General features: G+C 42.4%; 1 protein-coding gene across 1 annotated transcript in view; it reads right to left on the bottom strand.

The window, feature by feature from the left end:
• Positions 1–1517: 1517 nt before the first annotated feature.
• The window catches only part of PBX1 (PBX homeobox 1), a 327814-nt gene continuing 303630 nt past the window's right edge, over positions 1518–25701 (bottom strand). The window contains exon 8 of the mRNA XM_025380128.1: positions 1518–3024. The gene's annotated coding sequence lies outside the window, so the exon portion shown is untranslated. The remainder of the gene's footprint in view (positions 3025–25701) is intronic.

Raw genomic sequence — 25701 nt, forward strand, 5'->3', positions numbered from 1 at the left:
GACAGGGATGGAAAATAACTTATTTGCCATATCAAAGGCTGCATATCATATGCTTGACGCTGTGTTAATCTTCTCTAGCAAAGATATCACACCTGGCACAGCAGTTGCAATTGGGGCTAATATTTGTATGAGTTTACAGTAATGTAAATGTCATGTTCTAGTATCCTTCTAGTTTTAGTAGGGACTAAACCAGTAAATTAATGGGGATATGATGAGGACCACCATCCCTACATCCTTTAGGTCTTGAAGCATTTCATTAATTTCTTCCATTCACTCTAGCATGCGATATTGCTTTCGGTTTACTATTTTCATAGGGAAGTGGGGTTGGAGGAAGAGAAGTTTCAGAAGATTACACTTGGTCTTCTTCATTACAGTAGCTCTTACCCCACAGTCCAAGGAACCCTGTGAGCTTTCTGTCAACTACCAAGTACATGCATTTCAATTATTCTTTCAGTTACTGAGGAAATTCCCAAGTGTGGGTCCACGGACTGAGTGGATGCACTGTGGGCAATCACAGTTGTGGATATACTAAGACCCCATACTCTGACAACAAGACCATGATGACTCTCTGGGTCTCAGATATCAGTGTCAACTTGGGACCTATGTCTCATGGTCCTCAAACTATTTAGGTCATCCTCTTCCCCTAGTATATGATCACTTGAGAAAATGGCCAAGGGCCTTTTGGGAAAATAATGAGAAAATCATCACCATATATATTTTCTATAAAATTTGAAAGGTCTTATCACCTAGGGACTCAGTTTTTTGTTTTGTTTTGTTTTTTGTTTTCTATCAGTGGGTTCTGAATCTGAAAATTGACTTGAGTCTGGGTATCACGTCTTGACTTTTATTGAGATGGCCATCCTCAGTCCTCAGTCTCTTAATCATCTATCCTTGATTTCTTTGAGTTTATAGATTGAAACACTCTTATTGACTTATAGATTGAAATACTCCTATTGACTGTCCATTTATTTTGTCCCTAGGAATGCCATATTTTGCTAACTATCTCCATAAGTGCGTGATCTCCCTAGTTGCACTCCAACCTCATTACTCATTACAATAATTATCCTCAGAGTCAGTGAGATTTAGTTACCTAGCTTCTAGGAGACCTCTAGAAATGGGCAACTTGATATCTCCTGAGACAGATTATTCTATTATACACATCCAATTATGTTGAAATCCTTTCTTGTGCAGCAGAAATATTCTTCCTGGAATTGCTATGCATGTGACACACCTTTAGGTATTTGAAGGTAGCAACCACACAAATCCCCTCCTTCACTTCCCTCACAATGATTAGCTCCACTTGCTTCTAGACTAATCTCCACAGAATCAAGCCTTCATACTCATTAGCTGGATTAAAGTACTAATCTTGGGTTATCTGGAGAAGAGAACACATGTGCCCCACTGAGATGAGGGAAAGTTACAATAAAATAGTAACACAAAGAGATAACATGTTTGGAGTGTTTACTATGTACTGGGTCCTGTGCAAAGGACTTTACTCACATTATATTCACAAAAAATTCATTTATGCAAGAAATATTTATTAATCACCTAAATCATTCTAGAAACTGGGGATACAGCAGTAAAGAATACAAAAAAACCTGCCCTTATAGAGCTTACATTCTAGAGGTGGGAAAGAGGCAATAAATAAGATAATTGAGTGCTATATATAGTATGTTAGGTGTTGAGTGCTAAAGAAAATAAAAAAATGAGGAAAGAGGATAGGAAATGACAGACGGTTTACAAGGTTAGGTATTGTGTTCAAGAAAGTTCTCACAAAAAGGTAAGTGGAGTGAAGACCTGAAGGAGGTAAAAGAGTGACCTTTGTGGATATCTGGGAAAGACTGTCCCCAGGAGAATGAACAATAAGGGCAAAGACCCTGAGGTAGGTATTACCATCTCCATTTTTACAGATGGGAAAATGACTTGCCCAAGAGCCCATTGCTTGAAGATGGAGCCAGGATTCAAACTCAGGTCTGCTTGATGTTAGAGCTAGTGTACCATACACCTGCCTGGTGATGTAGTGTGAGTGGCATTAGGCAATCTAGAAACACTCTATACTATGGATGGTGACACAAAGCCTAGAAGCAGGAAGCAACTTGCTCGGATGAACACGTGTGGATAACGGCTGAGCTGAGACTAGAGTGCTGTCATTTCCACTCCACCATCCCTGCTTCCAGAATCCAGGCATTTTTCCTCTGGCTAGAAATATTTCCCAGAAAAGTTAATGGACTTGGGATAACTTTATCAATGTGTTTTGCCAATTGGCGTTTTAAAGTCTTGTCACGCCCCAACCGTACTAAATGATGTCTTTGAGCTCTGATTTCTCTCATTGGTAGGTGTGTGTTAGTTATGGAGCATAGATTACAGAGTTAGACACATCTAAACCTGAAAACAGGCCCCACACTTCTGTAGCTATGTGATCTTGGGTAAGTTATTAAATATCTCTAATTCCCACATCATCCACAGAACAAGGATAGAAATACCTGCCAGGGATTTGGTGGGGATTAGATAAATTAGTACTTGTACAGCACCTCACACAGTGACTGGTACAGGGGAGATGCACTAAATGTGTTCGCTGCCTTCTCCCTATGTAGTTAGTTGTCTTTTTACATGCACAACTCTTGTTTTCTTAGTTTATTATAATATTTTGAGAATTCAGAGGTTGTCATATATATATATCTAGCTACTCATCACATTTTATGTTATACGGTGATGCACAGTAAATGCTTAAAAGTGATTATTTGATTGCTGGATTAGCGGGCAAGAGAAAGAGAGATTATTGCTTTGGGGCTCTGTTGATGCCACAGTCTTCCAGTTGCAACATCTGTCAATTCACTGCTCACCAGAGTTGTTTTGGCTGATGTGACTGGCCAGCAGGTATCCTTTGCTTCTTCAAAAGTCAGTATGTGTCATTCTGGAAGAGAGGCCACTTTTCAGATAGGGGAAGACATTTCTTCAGTCAAGAGAAGAGGACTTGCTGTCACCACCAGAGCATCCACGCCATCAATAGGTTCTTGCCATTTCCTGGTAAGAAGGCAAAATTCCAGTTTAACTCACAACTTTAACACCCCCTATCCACAGATCTTTCATCAGGACTGCTATCAAAGAGTCAAATTGACGGATTTCAGTTTTTATTTCTTTCGCCCACCCTCTGGCAAGATCTCAATGAGCAGCTAACCAGCTGAAAATAGAAGAAGAAGAAACAGGCCTGGACCTAGACGATTCAGGAAATGGCTCATCAGCCACCAAAAATCGAAGCCACTTTTCATTCATATAATATGGAAAAAAATCTCCGTGATAAATATTAGGAATAGTTCAATGGAGTCACCTGTTTATAATTTATTTTTAAGAAAAAAAATGTGATTCATTTTTGCAGCACTTTCTCCTACATTAGCTTGTTTAATCTTCATAACAACTCTACGAAATAGTTATTATTACCCGTGTTTTACAGATGAAGCAACTGATCCTAGTAATATTAAATGACTTGCTCAAGGTTACACAGCTGGTAAGTTGCAAACCCAGGACTTAAATCTGCATGCTCTTAATTTGACCAGTGGTTTTCCCCTTCCCCTTGTTTATCTGCCTCCACCTAAAAAAAAGCTAATGAAGAACATTCTGTACTGGCCCTATCATAGGTCAACGACCGTTCAGAGGGAGTGTTAGATACCTGTCTCCTTTTTTGTAGCAAATCGTACATAGAACCCAGCCTTAATATAAAAACACTGTCAGAGAAAAAACGTTTTTCAAAAGTTAATAGCGCATCTAAGATTAATTCGTACTTGTTTCTGAATAGCTGAGAAGAGCTCAAAGACATGAAGCATTACTGCTATTCATTACAGAAGGCAAAGGTGCCTGTGCTCTCATTTTATGGCCAGGGATAAAGAAGAGGGAAAGGGAATGTATAACAAAGTTGAAAAAACAGCCAGTACTTCTAATTTCTGAGCTCAAATTTGGCAAAATTCAGCTTGACAAACTAAAAAAATCTATCAATAAATTTCCAAAATATTCATTGTATACATATATGTGAGCAAATATTAGAAGGAAATTATGGAAAATGAGGACTATTGTGTTAGAGTGATAGAATTATAAAGATTTTTTTCTGTTTTCACATATTTTGCAATGACTTTCTATTATTTTGTGTAAGGAAGATATAAAGCAATAATTATAATTATTTTAGTGGACACTTTGAAAATATCCATTTGCCCAGGGCTAGGCAATCTCTTTCCACCAAATTCCCAAAATGACAATTGATTGAGTTGACAATAGCTGAAGACAGATATTTTTATGGGTGAGAGGTGCTAATAACATCTTCTCATATTGGTACATAGAATTGGGTCTCGTGGAATTAGTACTCTGCACCTGAACACTGATGGGCTCAACTTTTTCTAGTCCTTCTCAGAATGAACATTGAAGTGGGGTTTGATGTTTTTAACTAAGGTCTTTTAGCACAGATTCTCTAGTAACATTTTCCCTTTTATTTTTACCTAAAGGGCTTGAAAGATTTTTAAACCAATTATTTCAGTAATATGCCGAATTCACTAACTTTGGAATTTCTCATTTAGTTCAATAGCTTTTATAATTCCTCATTTAGTTTAGAATGCTAGAGCTTGAGTAAGAGAAAACAGTTAATTTTCTTGTCTGCAGATGAAGAAACTGAGGCTGAGAGAATATAGTTCCAAATTTAAAGTAAGTACATAGCATAGCATACCATAGCATGTATCATATTTTCCCAATTATAATTACAGGTACTCCTATAAAATAAGTACACCTGTTACTCTCCTTGATGTTACCGATGTCCTTGATTATAATTACATCAGAGGCTGGGCATGGTGGCTCATGCCTGTAATTGCAGTATTTTGAGAGGTCAAAATGGGAGGATCGCTTGAGGCCAGGAGTTGGAGGCCAGCCTGATCAACATAGCGAGACCCCACCTCTATTTTATTTTTTGAAAAGATTACTAAAATATTAAAGTAAAAAAAAATATGCATTAGTTCAGTAGAAAGTACTTTAGCCCTTGGTATCAAGGGCCTAAGAGTAAATTTGGACTATAGACTTTTCACATTTGACAGTGAAAGAGGGACACACACTGTATACATATGAACTGACATATGGACAATTTTACTTTCACTTGTTTTCTCACAGGAGAATATTATCCCATGGCTTTAAAATCTTAAATAGAATCTAGGAAATCAAGACAAAATGAAGCCATGAAAATGAGGAGCACAGATGAGAATTTCCCAGGCTCTGGCATGGACTCTCAGGCACGTTTCCCTGAGTTGCCTTCACTTTCTCAGAAGATGCCTATTTAGTGAGCACCATATTTAGGCAGCACAATCGCATAGAGTTAGAGGCCTAGGCTCCAGCCCTGGAGCTGCCAATGATCATTTGTGTGATTTTGAGAAAATCACTTAATACCTCTGGGTCCCCTACCTCATCTACCAAAATAAAGGGTTGGACTAAAGATTGTTTTAAATCATTTGGATTGCATGAAACTGACTCAGGTTATTTTAAGCAGAAAAAGAGTAAATCAGAAGGATATCAGGGAGCACTCAGAATTTTACCTGGATAATTACTTTTGGGGAAAAGCTGGAACCAGGACAGCTTGGTGAGGGGTATGGGGGTGGGACCTGATGGTAGAAATGTAGTGTGGATGCAAGTCTCATTGGAGTGAGCTGCTGCTAAAGTGAATGAGCTTCTAAGATTCTTTGTCCTTGAACCTCAAGTTCCAGATCTTAGGACTTTGGTTAGTTGGCCTAGGGTAAGTTCATGTGACCAAATCTCAACTAGAAGATAGCAGCCAACGTAACTTACAGCCTCACCAAGACAGCACACAGTAGCCAATGAGCAGATACTGGACAGCCAGAAAATGTAGTGTCTTTGGAACTTCCTAGCTCTCTCCTTCCTTCCTCTTTTTCCCCACTTTTCCTCCCCTCTTTTCTTCTTTCTTTCTCTCCTTTCTTCCTTCCTTCCTTCCCTCCTTCCTTCCTTCCTTCCTTCCTTCCATCCTCCCTCCCTCCCTCTCTCCCTCCCTCCCTCCCTCACTTCCTTCCTCTCTCTCTCTCACCACCCCTACTGTCTCTGGTTCTTCTTTAGTGCTCTTACAAATATCAACTGGCATTTATATGATGGGGAGATTACACAAGGGCAAGGTGTTCTCTCCTCTTTTCTATTTTTCCTGCCCTGCCCTTCCCTTTCCTTCCTTCTTTCCTTCCTTCCTTCCTTCCTTCCTTCCTTCCTTCCTTCCTTCCTTCCTCTGTCTCTGTAGTTCTTCTTCAAGACTCTTCCAAATATCAACTGGTTTTATACTATGGGGGGTTTACATTTTAGCACTCAAGGGTGAGCCGTTCTCCCCCAGAAAAATCCCCACTTCTCTCCAGACTCCCAGGAGGATTAGGCTCATGGTAGGAGGAAAAGGGGAGGGCTGCCTTGGCTGCAGCTGGGTACCAGAAAGCCAGAGTGTAGCAATGTTCATAAAGACCAGAGCCAGAGAGCTATGGGAGCATGAGCTTGGAGCAGATGGCTAGGAGAACAGTCCACCAAGGACCACTAGGTCCCACTCCTAGTCAGAGGGGTTTTCTTTTAGAGTGTTCCCATTAATACATTTTCTTAGCCTTCACCTAATGGCTGCTGGAATGAGTGGCTTTTTTCCTTTTCCAAACTGTCCTTATCAGTAATGCAACAATAGCTAATTTAATTAGCTGACCTGAATGGAAGCCAGCTTGAGCTAATTTGGTTTTGCTAGTGCTCTCTGGTATATACAGAACTGATAATCCTACTTCCCTCTAGACACACAGTGGAACTTGGGAGGGGGCAGCGAAAGTGACAGTAGCTCTTCCAAAGTCAATCGTACACCGGTGGGATTTAGCACTTGACCAAAAGCAAATAGTCTTGAGTCAGTATCCCCCAAGGGCCTGTCAACTTTGTCAACTGAAAGAGATAAAATATACAACCAGGAAATTGCAAAGGCAAGGTGCCCAGGATGGGAGTGCTGGGAAAAAACCTTCGCCTTAGCAGAAAGAACACTTGGCCAAAAGATTTGGAGCTCAGCCACTGACTGACCTTCCCAAGTCCCTACACCTCGGTATCTCAGTTACCAGATGCATCATAATAATCACTGTGAAGAAATGCTTCCTTTGCAGACATGCTGTAGCACAATGTCATGTAGATGAGAGTGCTTTGACACACAGAAAACTGTGGCAATGAAGAACCCTTTGATAATTAGCCTATCGCCATGAGTATATTTTCTGTTTCTCAAGGGCAGGAACTAAATACCATCCTCTCTGTGTCCCTAGCATCAAATATGAGGTCTCCACACAGAAGTTGCCCTACATGTGCTTGTTGACTGAATAATACAGGAATAGGGGTATGAGGAGATGTGTAGGGATAGTTTAAAGTGCAGGGAAGTCAACACATAATTAAAGAAACATTGAAAAACATAAGCCTTCTTTTCAGGTAAGTGTCTTAACCCTCTCCATCCTTCACAGAAGAGAAAACTGCCACAGAGGCACAATGGTTTATTCAGATATCAATACATCAAAATAGCTCGTCTATCCAACCGGCACCTCTGCCCACATTCCCCACCCCAAGCTCTTACAGAGCCACTGCCCAACTAAGGTAAAGGAGCACCCCCAGCATAGACTTTTGTGTTTGTTTTACGGTTCTTTTCCTTCCTAAGTACTGCATTTCAATGGAATACAGATTAGAATGTGCATGTACGCACATGGAATAAAGGTGTGTTGTTAAAATAAGTAGATCTGGAAAAGTTTGGAATAGGAAAGATCTATCTGGTCATATGATCCACTCCCATTACTTTAATATGCCTCGGTATATTGGTATTTGGTCAAACACATTTAACCATCATGACTACTGTGTTGACTTACTCCATCCACGCTCCCTCAGTGATTCCATCCGCTGCATAACTTCAACTGTATCCTATACACTGATCTTCAACTCTGACCTCATTCCTGGGCTCAGTTGTCTAGCAACACAACTGCCTGTTGGAGGTTTCCACCTAGATCTTCTGTTACACATCAAACCCAAGATGACAGAAATTGCCCTCCTCACCTACATTTACAGAATCCTCTGTTTTTAGCGGTTGCTCACATTTACCAAGGCCAGAACCCCAACCTTCCCTTCATGCCTACTTGCAGGTAGCCACTGAGTCCATTGATTTTGCCTTCTAAATATCTTTCAAATCCAGGCCTTTCTCACCACTGAAATTATTTTATTTATCTCTTTCATTCCCTAGCCCCCAGCTCCAAGCAGGTGTTTCTCAAACGCGAATTCTGTGCCAATCAGGCAAATAAATGTTTGTTCACCTGAACTGAATTAAAAATTTTCTCCCTCTGTTCCACTAAATTTCAAATCTTTTAGTGAATACCAATTACTATACTGAAGACAACCAAAGGTAGAGCTGAATTTTTCCATTCTGTTGTAACAGCTATTCCAATGGGCTCCAAATTGACAGCTAATCCCCAAATTTGGGATGAGTACAGTTTGCTTAGCTGAGACTGTGCAGCCTCAGTGGTGGGCTTACCTTTTGGGTCTGCTCTAAAACCTCAGGCTCATACAAAGAACACTGAAGTTTCTCCCACGCTTCCAGAAAGGTAGATTATGCTCTGGTTGCCATAATTTCTTCTTCAAAGATTCCTTGTCTTTGACTCTCTCATAGTTAACCGTAAAATCAGGTGTGCATTACATTTTATAAATTCAAATTTCCTACATATTCCTATAACACATTTAAAATATTTGGTATTCCTTGATAATAATTGGTGTTCCAATGATAATTTTGGTTTTTTACCCATTTCTCTAACTTTTACTTGACTACTGTCATGGTCTTCATATCTAGATTTTTTTTTTTCCTATAGCAATTCCCCTAAAACCCTAGGGCTAGTGGGTGACGTCATTGCATATTGAAATGTAGCCAGGTCATAATGGAAATGACAGTCTTGAGCTAGACTGCCTCAGTTCAATTCCTGATTCTACTATCTATCTCAGTTTCATCATCTGTAATAAGGGATTATAATGTGACTGCATACTTTACAGTCTTCTTGCAAATATTAAAAGAGCTAATTCATATGCCACATTAAGTATTCTACTTGGCACAATATAGGCAGGCTATTGTTTTATTAACCTGATATTGAGGATCTAGGAGACATCAAAGGAATTTTGGTGAACAATATATTTTTATTAAAAAAAATTATTTTAATAGCAAAATCAAATGCTTACCATGAATAGAGGCTGTGCTATGCAGTTTACCTATATTATTTCATCTAATCCTCACAGTAACCCTATAATGTAGTTTTCATTATACTCAATTCATGGATGAAAAAAACTAAGCCTCACACAGATTAAGAAACTTGCCATTTGGCACACAGATAACAAATGACAGAACTGAAATTTGAACTCTAAACTGAGTCCAAAGCTAAAATTAAATAAAATGCATATTGAGTACTCAAAGTATTCATGTCTCTAAATAAAACAAAGAAAAAATACAACGTTGGATGAATCTCAAAATAATTACATTGAGTGAAAGCAGCCAGACAAGAAAGAGTATACATTGCAGGACTCCACTTATATAAAACTCAAGAAAATGCACGCTAACTATAGTGAGAGAAAACCTATCAGTGGTTGACTGGGGAGAAGATGAGGCAAGAAGAGGTAGGAAGAATGGATTACAAAGAAGCAAACTTTCGGATGTGATGAATATGTTCATTATCTTGGTTGTGATGGTGTCACTGGTGTATACGTATGTCAAAACTTACCAAATTGTATACTTGAAATGTACAGTTTATTATATGTCATTATGTTCAGTAAAGTTGAGCATAATATGTTTAAGAATGAATAAACACTTGAGCTACTTTTCTTTTTTTTTTTTGAGACAGGGTCTCATTTCGATGCCCAAGTTGGAGTGCAGTGGTGTGATCTCGGCTCACTGCAACCTCTGTCTACTGGGTTCAAGTGATTCTCTTGCCTCAGCCTCCTGAGTAGCTGGGATTACAGGCATGCACCACCATGCCTGGTCAATTTTCATATTTTTAGTAGAGAGGGGGTTTCACCATGTTGGCCAGGCTGGTCTTGAATTCCTGACCTCAAGTGATCTGCTCGCCTCTGCCTCCGAAAGTGCTGGGATTACAGGTGTGAGCCACTGTGCCCAGCCTTGAGCTACTTTTATACCCTCAAAATCTGTCACGTTAAACAAAGGGTTTAATCATTATTAAGAATAACCTATCAAGTATCAGGAAGATTTGGATTTTGCTTGTTTGGTTTGGGTTTTTTTTTTTTCCCCCATCACTGGGCTATAATCCTCAGGTATAAGGAGGATTTTGATCTGAGTGGACCAACCTGGCTCTCTCACCTCCCCCTTGAACCAGTTGTGTGACTTTTGGCAAGTTACTTGACAAAATTCAGTGTTTCCATCTAAAATGAGAACCTTAAAGGCAAAAAAAACACAAAAAAACAAAAAAAAAAAAACAAGAAAAAAAACTGACTTCACAGGGTTATCACAGAATTAAATGAGATAATGTACATAAAGCCATTATGGAGTATTCGGTACATGGCACTTCCTCTATCATTGTTCGCTAGATGTTATTAAGGTGAAAGAAAGGGCTGAACGAGGCTCTGCGGGGCTGCGATGTCCAGGGTGAATTAGGTGCGTGGCAGGGGGCTGGGAGGAGCAGTTATTGGGTGTAGCCCCAGAGGAAGATGTGACTCTTTTCATCATACAGCTGTGCGTCCTAAAAGGTCCCAGCATTTGGGGGCTGTGATAAATCACTGGGTCAGGCTTTCTCTCATTCCCTGTTCCAGATCTCACTCCAGAATGCAAAGAGGAAAACAGCAGCTACAGCTCTAGGGTAAGGCCTTCTGCTCTTCTACAGAAATTAGTAATGCATTCGGCTTTATTCCACTCTTCTATTACCTTAATGTGGTGACCTAGAGGATAAATGAGATAATAAACACAGAGTACCGAGCACAGTGTCTGGGTCACAGGAGGCGCTCAGTAAATGTTAATTCTCTGCCTCCCGCCCACTTATAGATTAGCCCTGACTTCTCAGAAATGCAGATCCCTATGCACTCACCTAAGTCTCCTTTCAATATCCCTGCATGGGAGCCTTTTTACTACCCTCTTCAAGCTGGCCGGAATCCCTCTCCTCTGCTAATTGTCCCACCGAGAAATGAGGGGAAGAGAATGCAGCAACAACGAGCCAGGAGGCCCGGCCTCCTAGCAGAGGAGACTGTGCTGTTACCCAGCTTTGTGAATGCGAACCTCATTCATCTTCACAGACACTGCTGCGCCATCCATTTTAAATGACATAGAAGCCGACCCGTTTATCAAGATCAGCATACTACTATATTATTATGATTATTTAGCATTTACATAACACTCTATTTGCAAAGTGCTTAATAATAATTTATTTATTACCTCATCTAACTACTCACTAATGGAAAATTCAAGGGGTTGCTCTGGGTTCACTGACCTCCACTCTGGTGATACCTTAGGCCATTTCCAAAAGCCTGCCATAAAATATTTTAATAAAAAACCATTTAGTGTATATGTATATGTGTATATATATACACACACATATATATACCAAATATATATACGTATACATTTATTTTTTGGATTTTGCAACATATCTATTGAGACAATACTATTGAGACATATCTATTGAGACAATACTATTGAGACATATCTATTGAGACAATACTTTTTTGCTTTACAATGAATAAAAATAAGCATTACTTTTATTATAAAGTCACAAAAATAATATCTGTCTAGAACTTATATAGAACCAATACAAGATTACATTCCAGTTCTGGGACAGACATGGAAATCATGCAAATGTGCCCTTCACATGTCCCTTCAAGAAAGGGCTGGTTGCCCAGCTCAGAGGAGTGTGGTTGGCTGGCAGCCCCTGCCTGCTAGCTCTCTTAAGGTCCACCTCAAGCAGCGACTGAGCCTGGTGGTGGTTCAAGGGTTTGGCCATTTTTGCCCAAGGTGGGACTCATCTAAAGGGTGATTTTTGGCCCAGGCATTGTGGCTTGCCCCAGTAATTCCAGTACTTTGGGAAGCTGAGGCAGAGGGATCACTTGAGCCCAGGAGTTTGAGACTAGCCTGGGCAACTGAGACCCTATCTCTACAAAGAATACAATAATTAGCTGGGCATGGTGGCACACACCTGTAAGTCCCAGCTACAAGGGAGGCTGAAGTGGGAGGATCTCTTGAGCCCAAGAGGTCAAGATTGCAGTGAACTATGATCATGCCACTGCACTCTAACCTGGGCAACAGAGTGAGACCCTGTCTCTCAAAAATAATATAAAACAAATAAGATAATGTAATTTTTGTTCTGGGGCTCACTCACGTCTGTATCCCTGTTTGACAGCTTCCCAGCCCAGTTGTGCTTCCTTTGCTTTTTTCCTTCACAGGTGTAACTCCCTGATAAACTTTGATTTTCAGTCCTAATTCACGTCAGAGGTCTGGCAGCATGAACTCTACATTCAGCCCTGTCACTAAGGCAAGTGTCTCTGGACTGCAGATTTTTCACCAGCACACTGAGGGGAGGCAGCTTTGATTCTTTCAAAATTCATTGTGTTTCTTCCATTCTATGAATCTATACAGAATGAGACTCCATATGAATTTTATGTCTTTAGTCTACCTGCTAGGGGGTTTTGCAGTGGAGGAAGGTTTTGAGGAAAAAGCTCCTTGCTTTTTCCCCACATGGTTCCCCCATTTTCCTGCCTACAATGATCTGTAACAATTCCACCTCCATTAAAACATGCAGTAGGAAGATGATAGTGAGTGTGGATTGATGTGCAAAAATTACACGGTAAAGCCAGGCACAGTGGCTCATGCCTGTAATCCCAGCAATTTGGGAGGCCAAGGCAGGCAGATCACTTGAGGTCAGGAGTTCGAGACCAGCCAGACCAACATGGCAAAAACCCGTCTTTACTAAAAATACAAAAATTAGCCGGGTGTGGTGATGCATGCCTGAATTCCGGCTACTCAGGAGGCTGAGGCATGCGAATCGCTTGAACCCAGGAGGTGAGATTGCAGTGAGCTAAGATCTCGCCACTACACTCCAGCCTGGGTGATGAAGTAAGACTCTGTCTCAAAAACAAAAAAAGAGAAACAAACAAACAAAATTATATGGTAAGAATGTATGTGCATGTAAAAAATTTATACTTAATATTACAGAATATACAACAATGCATATAGTTAAATAATATCATAATATACATGATCTAACACATATGCTTACATAAAATATCTATGAAGACAGAGGATCTCACAGCAGAGAGAAATGGGGGAGCGAAGTCCCGTTGGCAGATGGGGAAAACAGAACTGCACACTGAGAGGGCCTAATCCCTGGCTATGATGGTCCCCAAGTTCTTATATCAAGTTATATTCTATAGGGTGAAGATCAGCTCAAGTGAAATACCCCAAGAGAGAATAACTCCTTGAACCTTACACACCTCACAATTCTAGAAGATGCAGCCTCCTTATCAGCTGCTCACCTGTGAAGGTCTTTGTTTTCAAGTCAACAATCAGAACAAAAGGTGTGTACCCTCTCCTCTCCCTTCATCCGTCTTTTTCTTTTCTTTTCTTTTTCTTTCTGAATTCCTCAGTACTCTTGGGTCAAATGTATCTCCACAAAATAAACTACTACAAAACTTAATTAGGATTTTTGAAATCAAAAGCTAGTAAAAACGTATTTACTCCTGTAATTTTTTTCAAAGCTGTTATTGTAAGGCTTATGTATAAGGTTGTCATTGGACACTGGCTCTGAGAGTCACATATGTAAATGAAAGTCTATAGTTTGAGGTCACACTTGCTAGAATTTTAAAGTGTGTTCAATAATGCTTTGTGTAAGTTTACAGCAGATTGATCTATAATTAACTAGAAAAGACATGTGTGGTGGTTGAGAGAATATCAAGAAAGATATCTCTGGCTTTCCTTTGATGCTGTGTTTAGAGGCCTGGTGAATAAGGTGTCACCACCAACCCCTACCCCTGCCCCCCATCTCCCAGCTACCGAATAAGAAAACTAAGAAGGCTCAGCAATATTCTTGGGCAAGGGTCTAGACCCAGCTCTTTAAACAAGGGCTTCAGAGCATGTAGTAAGACAAGCTGGGATTTCCAGAGGCCAGCATGAATTGACGAAACATAAGTCATGCCACATTCGCATTATTTATTACTTGGTAAGGGGGCTCAGGGAACAGCAGGGAATTACTATAACTGTGTTTCTTCAAAACAGTGAACCAATGCCCTCTTCTAGTTCTTAGGATAATGGTGAGTAACGTGAAAGTAACATGCCAAACAGAGAGAAGGAATCACATTGAACGAATCAACCCTCTCCGCCTGAAGCCCTCAAGTGTTTTTACCCCAAGGCTCTGATCCTGTCCTCTCCTGATCAAAATATGAATGACTTGGATAAAGGCAGCATGGTAGGGTGGCTATGAACAAGACCTTCAGAGTCAGACAGAGTTGGGTTCAAATCCTGTCTCGACTCCGTACTTGTTGTGTATCCTTGCCTAAGTTACCTAAACTTTCTATGTCACAGTTTCCATGAATATAAAGTGAGGATTATAACACATTCTTCGTAGAGCTGGAGTGAAAGTACAATGAAATATTCTGTGTAAACCCAAAGAGTGGTAGCTCTTTGCTGCATATTAAACACATTGTCTGCGAGTAATGAGCTAATATGTTAAATGACAAAATCAGGATCCAAAAAGGTCTCACCAGGCTGGACTCAAGGACCAAATCTAATAGGATGGCACTTAAGAAGGATAAATGTAAAAGTACTGCAATTAGATCTGAACAGCAAGCTGCACAAATGCCCAGTGGGGAGACAGGGCTTATCAACCAGCACACCTGAAAAAAGCCTTGGGAGCATTATATGACTCCTTGCCCATTACAGGCCAATGGTGTGAGGTGGCTGCCAAAAAGCAAATGCAGTGAAATCCAGTCTTAGGCGGCATAAAGGCGAGTGCCTTGTCTGGAACAAAGAGGAAAATAATGCTCAGCTCCTCTGCTTCTCTCTGGGTACCACACTTTAGTAGGGGTGTTGATAACCCATGCTTTTGTTCTGAATACACAGAATCAGGATAGGGAGAAGACATAAAGCCCATCAGAGCAAAACACAGCTGAGGAAAGAGAAGCCCAAGGAGGCTCAGGACATGTGTCTATAAACATTTGTGCATGATGGATTAGATCCCTTGTGATGGAAAATTTCCAGCTCCTTTCTGTTTAAGAAGAGAACAGGGACTATAGATGCGGGTTACAGAAAGCGAGGTTGCTATCCAATATATAAAGAAAATACCTCTAACCATGAATGCTGTCCACACATGGAGAGGGAGTGAACTCCCCATCACTGGAATGGTCCAGGCCAAGGCTGCAGGATTGCCTGTGAAGAATTTTGTACAGTGATTACTATGCTCTTAAAGCAGGGCTCAGTCTGTAACCTAAGTGCCCCACAAATCCTCTGTTAAAATCTTGTAAGTATACAAATAAGTGCATTTTTCACTGGGGAGAAGGTCCATAGCCTTCTTCAGATCCTTTATGGGACCTGAAATTCCACCCCAAAAAGGTTCAGATGAACTGAGCTCGAGTATTAGTTCTTTCAAGATTTATTGAACACATGTTATCTTCTAGTAGGGGACACAGAGATGAGGAAGATGCTGTATCCTTGTAAAGGGAAACTTTGAGTTCGGTGTGTTCTTTTAAACAAACAAATGCACAAAAAATCCTTATGTGTGCTATGATAGAGAATGTTGTGCAGTAGAGCAGCAAGAAGGAGAGTGGTCCCTTCTTCCTGAGAGCAGGTTCCTTCCAACTCCGAGGTTTGGGACCTCGACGACAAATATAAGAGTGGAAGGTTCTTTGGCCACCTTCACCACTCTTTGGGTACAAGTTATCCTCACAGGCTCCCTACAGGTTCCCAGGGGATGCAGATTTGGCAAAACAGCAGATATCTTGAGAGCTCCAAGCAAAGCTCTGGGAAATGCTAATCTCCAGACCTGATCTTTCCTCCAAGACCCCATCCCACCTGTCCATGATGGGGGCAGGGTCACTAGGATGCCCTAAAATGAGGTGCCATGAAATCTGTAGAAAAATGATTTTGATCGGTTCATGAAAACCCAAATCAGCAGCTGCTTGTGCCTGTGTGCATATGCACATTAAACTGTCAACCTGCTTTACATTTATTTTCCCACCATGTAATGCCTGCTTTATTGGGCCAATAAATTGGAGGCAGTAATATATACCCATTAAAATCCTACCTAGCTTCCAAGGCCTGGCTCTCTCCCTACATCCCTCAGAGGTCTCCCCAGTCCCTCTGCCCTCTGAAAGCACTCTATTCTCTGAGCCCCTGCAGCACACACTGTGCGTGCCTCTCATTAAGCACCTGCTGTTTACAATTTTTGTACCCTTACTTAGGTGAATCCTATTGAGTACCTTTTTCTAGTTTCAGACTAAACAAGATGTTATGTGACAAGATCATCAACTCTGCAAGGATGGGGAACCTGTCTGATGCTTCTCTGTCTTTGGTTGACTTTTTAATAAGGCAGGGTATGTCATAGGGGCTCAATTAAATAGGATGAAATAATGATTATACAACTAGAGTGTTTTAGGTAATCAGCTTGATCTCGTTGACAGGTGCGAAAAGGGAGTGGGGGTGGGATTTAAGACTCCCGTAGAGGAGTAGATGAGTTTCACACCTCTGATCTGTCCCCGCAACTTTGAGGGAGATGGCGAGTGATGCCCCATGACCTCCCACTGGAGCCCTGTCCAGAGGAACCCTGAACAAGGAAGGATGTGGAAATGCGTCCTTTTGACACTAACAAATGATATATTTGATTTACTTTTAGATTTGTTTGGCGCGAATAATAGAATGTTAGAGCTACAGAAATGTCAGAATTCAAAAGCACAAACTCCTCATGTTAAAGGTGATGAAACTAAAGTCAACAGAGGCCTGGTGCAGTGGCTCACACCTGTAATCCCAGCACTTTGGGAGGCCGAGGCGGGCAGATCACCTGAGGTCAGGAGTTCAAGACCAGCCTGGCCAACATGTCGAAACCCTGTCTCTACTAAAAGTACAAAAATTAGCTGGGCATGGTGGCACGTGCCTATAATCCTAGCTACTCGGGAGGCTGAGACAAGAGAATTGCTTGAACCCAGGAGGCAGAGGATGCAGTGAGCTAAGATCATGCCATTGCACTCCAACCTGGGGGACAGAGCAAGACTTCATCTCTAAATAAATAAATAAAGTCAATAGAGAAAAAGTGATTGTAGAATGAGAATAATTAAAGTTACTTGATCATAGAGCTTGTAAGTAGCAAAAAAGATCAGGGTCTAGGTCTCCTGAGTCCTAAATAAGTGCTCCTCTACTTAAACCCTCCTGAGCTTTCCTCCGGTCTTTCTGAGTAGAATTCGTGGCCCCGGCAGTGACCTAAGGGACCTCTTAGTTACTGCACCAGCTGTTCTCCCTCCTGTTCTCTCTGCTCCAGCCTTGCTGGCCTCCATGCCGTTCCTTGAAATGCCAGGCATGGTCCCACCCCAGGACCTTTGAATGTGCTGTATACTCTGCCTGGATTGCTTCTGCCCCAAATTCCAAGGGGGCCTCACCTCCTTTAGGTCTTATTCAAATGTCACCTTCTTAGTGAGGCCGAACTGACTAAAACTACATGTCCCACTGCCTGCTCTAGCCAAACATTCACCTCTTTCTTCTCTGCTGATTTTTTTCTTTAGCACCTATCCCTAATATTCTACACATTTTATCTATTTATCTTGTTCATGTCCTTTCCTCTAATATAAAGTGTGCTCTCTGAGGGCAGGGATTACTTGGTCTACTTGAGTTCTCTACCCCTGATGCTTAGAATCCAGGCTGGCTCACAGAAGGTGCTCAGGAAACTCTCATTAAATGAGTGACAGCAGTGCTGGCTAGGATGAAACCCACAGCCCAGAAGCTCCAGTGTGAAATTCAGGGATACGTGAACCAATGGCTGGATATGTAGCCGTATTTTGTCCTCAGGTCTCTTCTAGAAACCTGCCAGAGCCACGTGGAGCCAAATGTGGGAAGTTAACCTGCCTCACCCTGGCCTGGGAGCTTATCCAGGCTTATTGACTAGCAGAGCAGAAACAGGCAGATGGATCTCCTGGGGTTTTAACTTTGGACTTAGAATTGTGGCCTTCAGGTTTTTCCATGGAGTACAGTCATCGTGACCACCATTGTCACCGTTGCACAATGTTCTGATGAGATCGGGCATGTTCGGGGTGGTATGGTCATAGACCGTTGCACAGTGTTCTAAATAAACCTTAGTAACCGAATGGACAGTCCTGGGCTGATTGCAGCGTGGCATCGCTGAGGTGATGTTTAGGTTTTGTTAAAATAAAAGTTGATTATTAATTCATGGCAGAGACAGAAAAAACACAATTGAAACTGTCAAAGGTCCATCTGCCAAAGGCTGGGAGAACCCTCCTCTCCTGCCAGCAATGGGCCCTTAACCTGCTTGGAGAACCACTGACTCAGATGAGGAAACAAAGTTCAGGCTCGGGACAATTAGAATCAGTAGCTGCTCTAGATGTGAAATGTCTCGCCATCCCAGAGCCATCTGAATCACAATAGTTGTAACTGGCTTTTAGAGGGACTTAAAGAATCTGAACCATATCCCACCAGAGCATTACCTGGTGGAAGATGCCGGGCTCACAGACCACTAGAAGCCTCTGTGGACAAGCCCAGATCTTCCATAAAAGCCTCTCATTGAGTCCTCATCACTGTGTACGTTTAAAGAAAGCGAGAGCTCTTTAGGGACCAGGGAGACAGAGGACAAAGATTTTCTTCATGCTCGTTATCCAAATCCAGGCATTTCCCAAGCCAAAATGGCAGAGGATTCTTTCTTTTGTCTCACCCATCCCTTGAACCATGCTATTTGCAAATAAACCAGGTTGCAGAGGTCATGGGAGGCCTTTCTCTCTCTACTTTTCCTGTTCTCCATGTAGGGTCCCTGTAGATGAGGTAACCATCTGGACTCAGGTCCAAACACCAACGCAGAGCGGGGAGAAGTCCCAACAGCTGACCATTAACTGTCAGCTCCTCCTGCTCCTCCAGGGCCACTAGCTGTCTAGATGCACAGCATGGTCAGAGGTCCTCCAATTCCTTCCTACTGCGTGGAGCTGCACTGAGGGAAGACAGGCTATCACGGGGCGGACACTGGCTAGAAAAAATGGCCCCCCTCGGAAGTCACCTCTGGCCGTGGCTCAGCTGGAAACCATTAGCCATTTTCTTAGCCTGGTATTGTGCACGGATGGAAATTTAAAGCTAGCAGTGAGCCGCTCTATTCTTTCTCTTTCTCCATATTCTCTTCTTCTTCCCACATGAAATGCTGGGGCCCACCTGAGACCTAACATTTGTCTGTTTTGAGAATAGATGAGTATTTATTAGAATTAAACAGCTGGGAGCTCTGTGATATTTAGACGGGTATTAGGAGGAGTGTATGAAAAGAAGATAATGCTGGGTCTTTTTTTCTGTAAACCAGTCTGGGCTGTTACTGAAGGGATTTCTTGGGTCTCCTGTGAGAGCCAGATACAGTTAATTTCCTGCAAAAGCTGCGGGCTGGGCCGCGCTGATATTGCAGTGTTATTTAGAATAGAAAGGTCAGGCCTGAGATTGAATAATCATTGACAAGAAATCCATGGGGGATATGAAGCAGTTGGTAAGCAGTGACTGAAACCTCGTCTGACTCCTCCCCCGCTTCCCTTTCTTCCTGGGTATCCGGCTGATTCTGGGGTTTATTTATTATTCTTTCTGCAAATGTTTCGTGTACCCTCCAAGCTAATGGGAAAGGTGTATTGAGACAGAGAGGGCAAGTTTTTAGGCCACCATTTGAGATGGGATGCTCAACGTTACAGACAGACTGGAGAGGCCCACTCTGGCTCTGGGGCCGCTTGCCTTGGGCACCTGCACGTGAATTTTCAAATCACAAATGGCAGCTTTCTCTTCAATACCTTGAGGCACTTTGTCCCCAACAGGGCTTTCTTTTTTCTGCGTGGTCTCTGAGCTGTAGTCTGTGTAGCCCAATTTTATAGCCTGACCTGAGTGTGAAGCCAAAGGTAGGATGCCGGGAAAGCACAAAGGGAAATGAGATGGATGCAACAGCTGCTGTGTGTCGGGCATGTGCTGTGTCTTTTGAATATAGTATCTCATGAATCCTGGCATCCCAGAGATTCCCGCTCTACTGATGAAGAAGAAGCCTCAGAAGGCTCAGAGAGGTTTGAATAACTTGCTCAAGACCTCCCAGTTCCTAAGCAGCAGAACGAAGATTTAAAACCTAGAGCTTCTCTGGGTACCAGGCTTATGCCCTTTCTCTGTGTCACATTGTCTAATAAATTTTCTAATCTCCACTGTGGACTCTTTTTCTGACGCTGTCCTCCTTCTCTTTAATCCAGTCTCTCTACAGGGTTTCTTGGAAATCCATGTTTTCAATGAAAGAGTTTCTCTTGCTGAAAACCATCAGTAGCCAGTGTGTCAGAAGTCAGGTCCCATAGATTGGGTGGCATAGGGTTCTGTTCAGCTTAGAAAGAGGAGAAATGGGTCAGGGGACTTTCAAGGTCCCTTCTGAATATCAGATGCCATATAATTTATTTTAAAATTAGATTTATTTCTTAAAGGTTTAGCCAGGGAATGATTCTTCAAAGCATAGTTATCTGGCTCAATTTGGGAACATTAAAGTAGATGAATAATAAAATAATCAACAACTCATCCATTAGCCACCAATTGTGAATTAGCATCTAGGTCATGGTTACAGTTATTCTGACTGGAGCCAGGTAAGGGTTAGTGCCTACACTTCTGGTTAGAATAAGGGAGCGTCTATAATTGTAAAGTCAGGATCAGCATGATATCTCTGTGAACAGCTCATAAACCAGGTAAGATTATCAATAGGGAATGTCATTCAAGGATGGCTTCTTGGCACAGTGGCTTTGGGTCACAGGTTATCTGTTGCTGTGCTATGTTGTCACCAAGTATTCTGGTATCTGGTGACATTTCCTGTGCTTCCTGTGACTCTATGGCTGGGTAACATGGAGAAATCCTAGACAATAGGCTGAGCTGGGACCACAGCCTCTTCTGCAGGTTGCCCACTGGCAGCTGAAGAGCTACAAGCGTGAAGATATCCAGTGTGTGAGTAGATTACTGCGTCATCTGCTTCACCCAAGTTTATGTAAGTCCTACTCCTTCACTGAGATGCAATTTGATCATTGCTGCCAAATCAGTTACAGAATAATGAATAAGAATATATTTTTGGCTTTACTGGTTTTAAAACATAGATTTAAAACAATAGTACAAGTTTTTAAGCACCCTGATCCGGTGGCTGGTGTATGAACTGGAAACTTAGAGTCCTGAGTTTTATCTCCAGATTGCACACCCCCGTCTCCTGAAAGAATTGAGGTAACTGTGTGCCTTGGGTCCATATCCTGAGGCTACAGAAACTGCAGGGACTTATGGCATTGACAGTTTATTTCTTTGAAATGTCTGAGTAGTTTAACGCAGCAAAGATGTCTGCTATTACCCCTTTCCCTATCCTTTCCTGAGCCCCCATTTCCACACTGAGGCAAGAACTCTTTCTGTCATTTCACCTGTACCTGGATTCTGGCAGTGCGATGTTTAGGACAATAGATATGTAGAGCAGGAATGTGCACATTCTGGAAAAAAATGAAGTATGAGGTGGTGTGGCAAAGCAGTCAACAGTTCCGACTCTGAAGCCAAATTCTCAGCTCCTGCGCTTTGTATCTTAGCACCTTTTGGAAAGTGGATGAGCCTCTCTGTGCTTCAGTTTCTTCGTTTGTAATGAATATTATAATAATAGCACCACTTAGAGCTGTTGAGAGAACTAATGAGTATATGCAAAACTCGTAGAACTGTGCCTGGTCCATGGTAAGCATGACAACATGCAGACATAACTTTTCCTGCCCACTATGCATCCATACCTTCAAAGCACCTTTTCCAGTGTCAAGCACTCTGGCATGCACACAAATTGATTAAGAGGAAATTGGTGGTGATTTCTTATCCAGCTGGTTCAGGTGGAAGCTGCAGGCTCTCAGGATCTGAATCCTAACTTTTCTCTGAATGTGATTCTAGAAGCAAACCTTGAGATGTTCCTTTGAGAATGCCTTAGGGCAGCATAAACGGATCCATTCATTAAACACACATTTAATGAGAACCAGCTATGAGCCAGATACTTCCTTGGGCAATTTACTCCTTAGTCCCCTTGTCTCAGTTTCACCACCTGCAGAATGGGAATCAGGACACCTGCCCTTTTGCAACCACAGGATTGTTCTGAAGCTCCAGAGGAATGTGTCAGTACAACTTATAAAATGCTAGACAAATTGATGGTGCCAATATTATAACCATGATGACTGTCACTGTCTGTGGGGTCGTGGCCCTGCCATCAGGTGGCAATCCCTCCAGTGCAGAGCAGCACTAGATCAGACGGATGACCTCGGGAACACGAGCTCCATGGCACCATCTGGCATCCTCTTTGCCTTTGATTTATCAATGCAGATCTCTCCCCATGCAATACCATAAAGGCAGGTTGTGTGACACCTTTACTGCCTGGCACAATGTGGAGCAGGGATGATCTTATGCATGCAGGGACAAAGTGCAGAGGCTCACTTCTGCCTTCTGAGCATACGTTTCTTAGGCGGGAAAAGGCCACTGGTACTGCCAAGGGGAATTCGGCCATTCTAGCTGCCCTGGGATAGGTCAGGCTGATGCAGGGCAATAGCAGGACAGCCAAGGTCCAGCCAGGTGGAAGATGTTCTTGCAACCCCTCACCCTTCCCTCCCCCAGTTTGCTCTGGTGGCTGCCATCCCTGAAGTTTATAGGTATCATTACCTGTGAAAAATCTGTTCCATCTGAAGACAGTTGGGGTTGGGGATGGGTGGCAGATTGCAATTTAATGATCAGATTAAAATATGCTAAAGCAAACAAATAAATAAATAAAAAGCCCAGCAGCCTGGAGCGCCACAATTCATTCTGCGGGCAACAGAGGCTGGGGCTCCAGGGACCAGCTCATAATTCACCCCACAGGCAGGTTTAGTAGCCTGTTACTGTATGACCACAAGGAGAAACAACTCTCCAAGAAAGCTTTACACTGAATGGCACTGGAGGCTGAAGGGCTAGGGCCTGGGAGAGGAGGGAGGTGCGGGAAACTAACAGATCCTGGGGTTAATAACGGAGAAAGGATGGATTCTAAAGTTACTCCTGCCAGCGACAGTGACCCACACCTTCCCTCCCCTTCCAAGTTTTCCCTGGCCCCTCCACAACTCACCACACTTGAGTCACCCTGCCCGTGGCAATTAAACAAAACTTGATAATACCACTGAGGGTCACTTTTCGATTTCACAGCTTCCCAGACTGAGAGCTCATGAGGGAAGAACATGGGAACTATTCCTCTCACTGTCCCTGCTTTTCAAGACAAAGATGCTACTCAGTAAGTAAGTGCTGGGAAGATGAATGAATGAAACCACTATTCTATCAGAGCCTGTGCTCCTTACTGAGAACTACTCTGTGCAGGTGCTCTGGGGCATGAAAGATGGGTGAAAACATGCCACCCCATGCGGCCCTTCCTTCTCAACCTCCCTGTCTTCCTCATCTTCCTTGGGGACCATTCCTTGCTCTCTCTGATCTGCACTCAGGTACTGGTATCTGCCAGATTCCCTCCTCCAGCACAACCTTTGTACCTATTCTGCCTTCTGCCTAGGACTCTCTTTCTGTCCATACTTAACTAATTTGTCAGTTTATAGCTTGAGAGGCAATTTCTCAAGAAGACATTGTTGACCCCGTGGACAAATTCAATTCTCTTTGCTATAGACTCTCATAGGATCACATATCTTTTTTCATAGTACATATCGGAGTTGCAGATTTACACTTACCTACGTGAATACTTGACTGATATTAGATACCCCCACTAGACAGTAAACATCCTGAGAGTAGGAACTGGATATTTTTATTTTTGCTCGTCATCCCTGGCACTCAGAACAATGCCTGGTTCACAGTAGGCTCTTGGGAAACATTTGTTGATTAGTGGAACAATACCTTTCCCTAGCTAGGGACTTTAAGAAATGAACATCACTGAATCCCCACCTCAGCAAGTCCTGTGAATCCGCGACCTGTCACCCCTTGCCCTCTGCTAAGTCGTCTGCAATTATTACAACAGATCTCCATGAACCTACAATGTAGAACCGATTAGGGCAGCTCCCTGCCAGGGCCCAGCATGGCTGTGGATTGCTGTTGTGTCTGAAGAAAGAGAAGAAGGGTGAGGCAATCTGAGATAATCATTCATTTCCCCCCTTTGGGGAAACTTTTTTTTGATCACACTCAGCAAATGATGCTCTTGTACCAATAACAAATGTCAAATGCTCTGTCTGGGACTTGGGGAAGACAGAACATTAGCAAAAGAGGAGCAATTCAATGAAAAGGACAGAATTTCTGTTTAAGGACTGGAAAGTCAAGTAACAAATGTCACTAGAGACTCCGGGGAGACAGCTTTGCATCAACAACCAACACGACAGAAAAAAAAATAAATACATCCACAACTACCTTTAATCATCTTGCACTCCCTGCTTCCTGGAATCTTCCACAGGGTCTCCCTCGCTCACTTTCACAAGATCCTTAGCTCTCAACACTGTAGCATCTATTGGCAACGGTGTTGGCTGGAAGTAGCCAAGCGGAGCCGTGGGAGCAGCAGATGAAGCCCTATACTATGACACATTAAACAGCATTGCAAATAAGAACACCATATCTCCAGCCCATGGTGGTTTGGCTTCCGGTAAATCTCTGTGCACGTATTAATCTGACAACTATGAACCAAATGTGGGGGCAGTTGTTCAGTCTTCTCCTATATGAGATGGTAATTGGGATAACATCTTACTTTACTCCCACTTACTATCAATGTTTGAACTAAGCTGAAATCAAAGTGTTCTTGGTTCGGAAGAGAGCCAGAAAGGTAAATGAGTAATTGCAACACAATAGGATGACTGCCACAAGAGAGGGATAAATAGGGTGCTGTGGAAGCAATAATCCTTGGGGGGAACTTGGGAATGGGTGGCATTGGCACTGAGCCTTGAAACCCGGGAAGGTGTTCTAGCAGGAAGACAGTCATTCCAGGCAGGAGAATTGTGTGTGCAAAGGAAGGTCTAATGAAGGCAAATGAACTTTGCTTAGTCCAGGATGTTCTCTGGGTCCTCACACCATCAACTTCTCCCCCAAATACTGCAATTGCCTCCTCACTGGTTTTTCTGTTTCCAAACCTTCTTCCCTGTGGTCTATTCACAGCACTGCTGCCAGAGTCACACTCTTAAAACTTAAGTCATATCACGATACTCCTCTATCCCAAACATTCCAAGACCTTCACGTTCACTCAAAAGAATAGCCAAAGTTGTTACTAGACCCGACAAGAGGCCCTGTGTAATCTGCCACTCCCTTTCGCCATTAATTTTCTGACCACATCATCTGATAGTCTTCCCCTCACTTTCTCTGATCCAGCCACCTTGGGCTCCTTCCAATTCCTCAAACTTACCACATGTGTTCCTGCCCCAGGGCCTTTGCATGAGCTATTCTCTGCCTGAAATACTCTTCTCAGATAACCTAATGGTTTACTCCCTTTCTCCTTCTGCAGCTTGCTCAAAATCACCTTTTTAGTCAATTCC

This window comes from Theropithecus gelada, chromosome 1 (assembly GCF_003255815.1).
Source record: "Theropithecus gelada isolate Dixy chromosome 1, Tgel_1.0, whole genome shotgun sequence".
Taxonomy (NCBI): domain Eukaryota; kingdom Metazoa; phylum Chordata; class Mammalia; order Primates; family Cercopithecidae; genus Theropithecus; species Theropithecus gelada.